The sequence below is a fragment of the Sander lucioperca genome, chromosome 14 (genome assembly GCF_008315115.2).
Source record: "Sander lucioperca isolate FBNREF2018 chromosome 14, SLUC_FBN_1.2, whole genome shotgun sequence".
Lineage (NCBI taxonomy): Eukaryota > Metazoa > Chordata > Actinopteri > Perciformes > Percidae > Sander > Sander lucioperca.
Window position 1 is genome coordinate 20,780,588 of NC_050186.1, and position 5,997 is coordinate 20,786,584.

Consider the following 5,997-nt stretch of genomic DNA (forward strand, 5'->3'; position numbering starts at 1 on the left):
GGCGTACAGTATAGGTAACTTTTTTTGTTCCCTAGTACTGTACCCCAAGGGTACCCAGTATTTACAAAAATAAATAATAGTCATATTTATTTGAAGCTTATTGTATCACATTTATATTTGTTGTACATTCAAGTTAAACGTGTTTGAACAGTTGAACACTCACACTTCACCATGTCTGTTTACCACCTGTTCCCTCCAACTGTAAGATGACCTGGGGAAGAGGGAAAAGGAGAGAGGAGGTAAAGTAGGTGGTGTCCACAGTCCACCTGACCAGCTCCAGCCATGCATCATTAATGGGCATGCATCATTGATGGTGTCCGCTGCCCACAGGTGGAGCGGTACAATCCCCTCTCAATTCACCCCCCCCAGGGCCTGTAGGTGCACATAGATCCAGGTCTTGGCAGTAGTCCACTCCGTCTGCTTGATCTAAAGTTATTATGTTGTTTTTGTTCAAGCCGTCCACGTGTTGCAGGATAAACCACTTTCCAGTTTAACTATCAGAGGACATTTTCAGGTACATTCTTTTCCAGGTGTGACACAAACTCAGAGACCAATGAGTGGCCGTGCTGCTGCTGGAGCTGAACCCCCAACAGCCGTGTTCGGCCTGGGTTTGGACATCAGTGGACAGTGGCATCAGAGAGCTGTCCAGAAGAGCAGAGCTTTGGTCCAGACCTACCTGCTCACCAGCTCTGTGCACCCTCCACCAACAGCAGGAGGAGGCTGGGGGACCAGGACCCCTCTGAGGCTGCCTTCACTTGTAGCTACAGCCAAGGAGCCTCGCAGGCGAAGCAGCATGGCTCGTCTCAGGTAAGCTGCACATCAGACAGTAGCTGAAGGTTCAGTTTACATTCTAGTCACTGAACCAAGCATCTGTTTCTTTGAAATGTCCTTTCTTTTGGGTTTTTCAAACATCTCCAATTATAACAGTTATATTAACAATACTAACTGCCGATGTGAAGTAATTTCCAAAAGACTCTTCTAAACATTGTGAGAATCAACTGAAACGTGTTGTTTTTGAACTGTTGGTCAGACAAAACAACATCTTAAAGACATTGCCTCAGGCTCTGAAACTTGTGACGTAAATTTTGACATTTTGTACCATTAATCAAGAAAATAATTCATTGCGAGTCTTTCTTGTGTGTATATATAATGCTTTACATATAGGTGATGTCCCACCCCACAAACTGCTGTTTTTAAAAACATTAGGATTTATTAAGAGACAACATTTATATCTCGGCTTCTCTTTCTTTCTTTTAAAACATTATTTAAATCACACGCTTGGTGTTTACAGATTAAATGGTTTCCTGAGTCTGACTGAGGAGCTGTCTTGATGATTAAAATGAAGATAAAAATAAATAAATAAATAAGATAAAATCAAATTGAATCATCTTAAAGGAATAGTTTAACATTTTGGGAAATAGGCTTACTGAGAGTTAGATGAGAAGATCAATACACTCACTGTGTGTGTGTGTAAGAGAGAGAGAGAGAAAGAGTGTGTGTGTGTGTGAGAGAGAAAGAGTGTGTGTGTGTGTGTGTGTGAGAGAGAAAGAGAGTGTGTGTGTGTGTGTGTGTGTGTGTGTGTGTGTGTGTGTGTGTGTGTGTGTGTGTGTGTGTGTGTGTGTGTGTGTGTGTGTGTGTGTGTTCTACCAAACAGAGTAAAAGGATAAGATTATTTTTAGGCATTTCCAACCTTTAATGGATAGGAAAGCTGAGATATGAAAGGAGAGAGAGGGGGAAAGACATGCAGGAAACCGTCACAGGTCAAACTCTTGACTTTCTGCGTCGAGGAATAAACCTCTACATATGTGCGCCTGCTCTACCAACTGAGCTAACCGGCCACAGATAAAGGGTGTTTAAAGCTCTCTGAAAACCATTTGTTATTTTAGGCTATTTAAGTAAACCTTGATTTTAATTGAGAACATTTACATGATATTTATATTTAATGTGTATTACATTGGCAATAAGCATCTTTAAAATACAGGACAAGACAAAGGACTGAGTCACATCATTGTGTTAGTGATAAAGGACACCCGGTGGCGATCATGCAGCCTCTTCACTGCAGGTTTGAATGTGATTAATCAGCTGTATGTCATCTCCACTCTCCCATCTCCAACATCTCTATTCATTTCAGCAGAAAGTGCCTGTCAAGGCTTCAACGCTTGACTGGAATTACAGTGTAATTGTTTCCTCACTGGTCCGTCCCAATTTGATAGCATAATGTAGGCCACTTCTACGCTCCCCCCTGGTTTGCTTTGAGTACAGAAGGCCAGGGACCAGTGTGTCATAAATCTCAGGTGTGGAAGCCGATCCGTCGCCTGATGCAGCACCCACACTGGCTTACCTCAGAGGAGGGAGAAACTTGAGCGACACACACACACACACACACACACACACACACACACAAACACCTCGCTGTCTGACCAAGTATTGATGGCCTCCACTCACCCAAGCAGAGCAGGTTTTGAATAACCATCAAATAGATGAGGAGGAAGAGGCCTGATGTGTGAACATTTTTATTGGTTTTGTTAGCCCTGACAATATCTGTCAGTCGACCAGTGAGTCCACCACTTTTGCCAAACTGGAAAATACTTCAACAACTATTTGATAGATTGTCATTAAACGTTGTACAGACATTCATGATACCCAGAGGATGAATCCTGCTGACTTTGGTGATCCCCTGACTCTTCCTCTAGCGCCACCATGAGGTAGACTTTTGTTGTTTTTGGTTGAAATGTCTCCACAGTTATTGGACAGATTGCGGTGAAATTTGATTTAGACAATCATGGCCCCCTCAGGATGAATGATAATAATTTTAGTGATCTTAACTTTCTATCTAGAGCCATCTTTAGGTCAACATATCAATTTGTGAAATAATTTAGTTTATGACTAAATACATGCAAAGCAACATTCCCATCACAATTGTTATTGACATGTATTCCTGGCGCGCCTGGATAGCTCACTTGGTTGAGCATGCGCGCCATGTATAAAGGCTCAGTCCTTGCCGCAGTGGCCGTGGGTTCAGTTCTGACCTGCGACCCTTTACTGCATGTCATTATCCTCTCTCTCCCCTTTCACATCTTCGGTTGTCCTGTGTAATAAATGCCACAAAAAAATTATAATTAACATATATTACTGGAAAAGTTTTAGTACTAAACCCTCCATTATTTTCTCCGCAGCTTCAGTGAGCAATCCCTCCTCACCCCGAATGAGAAAGTCCTATTTGAGGGATTTTCCAGCAACCGTCGCCCCAGTGTTTTACAAAAGCGACCCCCACCTCCTCCTCCATTTTCCAAGTCATCAGTCCTGCTCCCCTGCAAGACCTGCCACCCATCTGGGACCTGCCAGCCCCAACAGCAGCAGAACCACCAGCAGGTCCAAAGCTGCAGCAGACCGGCCTATATTCACTTCTCCCAGGCCATTCAACCTAGCTCCAAGCCAAGACCAGTGAGGCGCCATTCGCACAACCCAGCCCTGAGCGCAGAGATGCTACAGAGTGACCTCCGACCTTTAGTGATGCAGTCTCGCAGACGCAACTCATCGTCTCAGGGAGAGCCATTATCTGTCGTTGGGAAGCCTTGTCTCCCGAGCTGCAGTGAACGCCCCGCTCTGGCTGCTGCCGCCGGTCCAGCTCGCACTCAGCTTCATGTGTTTCTGCCCACAGAGGATGAAGGAGAGGAGGTGGACAGTGAGTCTGTGGATGAGGGCTTCATGGATGAGTTGGATAATAAGAAAACTTCTGTGAAGCTCTAGCAGGGAGCACAAAAGACATTCACATACCACTAATACAACATCTCCTGCTGTAGCACTATAAGGCCAAATGTTTACGGACAGGCCTGTCCACATATACTGTAATTTGTGTATTTTCTGTCTGGGGCTGCTTTTTTATAATAGATTACTTCATTCAAATCAAGGGAAATCTTAATGCTGCAGCAAAACAGTGATATTTAAGACAACAGTGTGCCTCAACTGTGTGGCAGCAGTTTGGGGAAGGCCCTTCCCAGCTTCAACAACAACAAGAATAGCTGCTGCTTAATGTAGTAGCTAATGGGGATCTAAATAAAGAAAGAAAGTAAGTAAGTAAGTAAGTAAGTAAAATTTATTTATGAAGCGCTTTTCACAGATAAAATCACAAAGTGCTGTACAAAAGAATAGGTAAAACAAACAATATAAAATGTATATACATATGTAAAATTAAAGTGACACTAGTGAAAACCCATCAACCAAAGGCTTTCCTAAATAAACATGTTTTCAGATCCTTTTTAAAAGAGACAACAGAGTCTGCCAGACGCATGGACAGGGGCAGGGCGTTCCACAGTCTGGGAGCAACAGACTGAAAAGAGAGGTCCCCTCGGGTCTTATAACGAGTCTTAGGGACTACAAGCAAGTTCTGGCCAGAGGCCTGAAGAGTCCGGCCAGAGAAATACGGCTTCAAAAGGTCCAGGATGTACTGTGGGGCCTGACCGTTTAAGGCAGAAAGAAAGAAAGAAAGAACATGACAATGCCCCTTTGCACAAAACCAGATCCATAAAGACATCATTTCTTGAGTTTGGTGTGAAAGAACTTGACTGAAAGCCCTAACCTTAACCCCATCCATCACCTTTGGAATGAACTGGAACACAGACTGTGAGCCAGACCTTATCACCCAACATCAGTGTTGGAGCTTTAAATGCAGCCTGGACCTAAATGTCCATTTACACTTTGGTCTGTTAAAAGGCGATGCATTGACATGAGAACCTGGGAGATAAATGGAAGTCACACAGATTAATAAGCTAATTGCAAAATAAATACTAGGTGTACTGTATATATATACCTGAATATATGACAAAAACTTGTTCACTCTCTCCCATTGAGATGGTTAAATACTCCTTGTTTCACAACTAAGAAACACAGAAATACACTTTTCAGAGTTTTCACAAAACAAATATAGTTTTGGTGTATTTGGTAGCAAATGAAAGTATAATTTTCATGTATTATTCACATGAGTGTGTACGCCCATTTTTACTGCGTCCATGTTCCTGTTGAAGTCAAGAGCTTGCAGACAGCTCTGATATTCACATGCAGAGTTTGGGTATTAAAGCGTTTGTTAATGTAAATACATTACGTTGTGCAGATTTTATGTAGACAGGACGTAATATGACAGATATATTGATGATGAACAAAAAATGGAGGCTAGGCTACTTGGATGTGATAATAACAAGTAGGCCTAATAAATGTACCTTTATAAAACTGTTTCTGAGTATGAAGTAAGTTCTTATGAGAAGTCAGTCCAACTCAGCTTGTTTCCCATTGGCTATTTTAGACCCTTTTTAGGGGGGCTCAAGCAAATTCATCTCAGCCCCCCTAAAACATATAATAAGAAGAAAAAATCAATTTTAGTGCTTCAAGTTAGAGTTTGTGAACTTGTCTGTTAGTGACAGAGGACAAACAATTACAGGGTGAAAGGACTTGAAACAGGTTTAATATCCTGTGTGGCTGTCGCAGATGTTATGCACCTGTAACCCAGTACTAGTAGTGTGTCCCTGATTTCCACACACAGTTATTCTTTTTTTTTTAAAGATTTGTTGGTGCATTTCAGGCCTTTACTTGAGAGGTCAGCTGAAGAATTAAAAGGGGAGAGAGAGGGGTAATGATATGCAGCAAAGGGCTGCAGGTCGGAATCTAACCCACGGCGGCTGCAGCATGGACTGAGCCTCTGTAGATACATGGAGGCGCTCCACACATACAGTAGTTATACTTTTAAACAGTTTTCCAGTGTAAGTCTGTAGTTGTCATACTATGTGCATTTTTAGACTATCACACTTGTTGTTACTCTCATTGCCTTGTAGAAAGGCTGATTATACTTATAGCCTTTTACTCAAGTAAGTTTAGTATACAGGACTCCCATTATTGGCATATAAACTATGAAAATACACAGGAGATGCCCATTGCCATTTTAGCTTACTGAAAGCAGTACACACTTTACATCAACGGCGGTGGTAGTGAGCTCCTAAGGTTTGA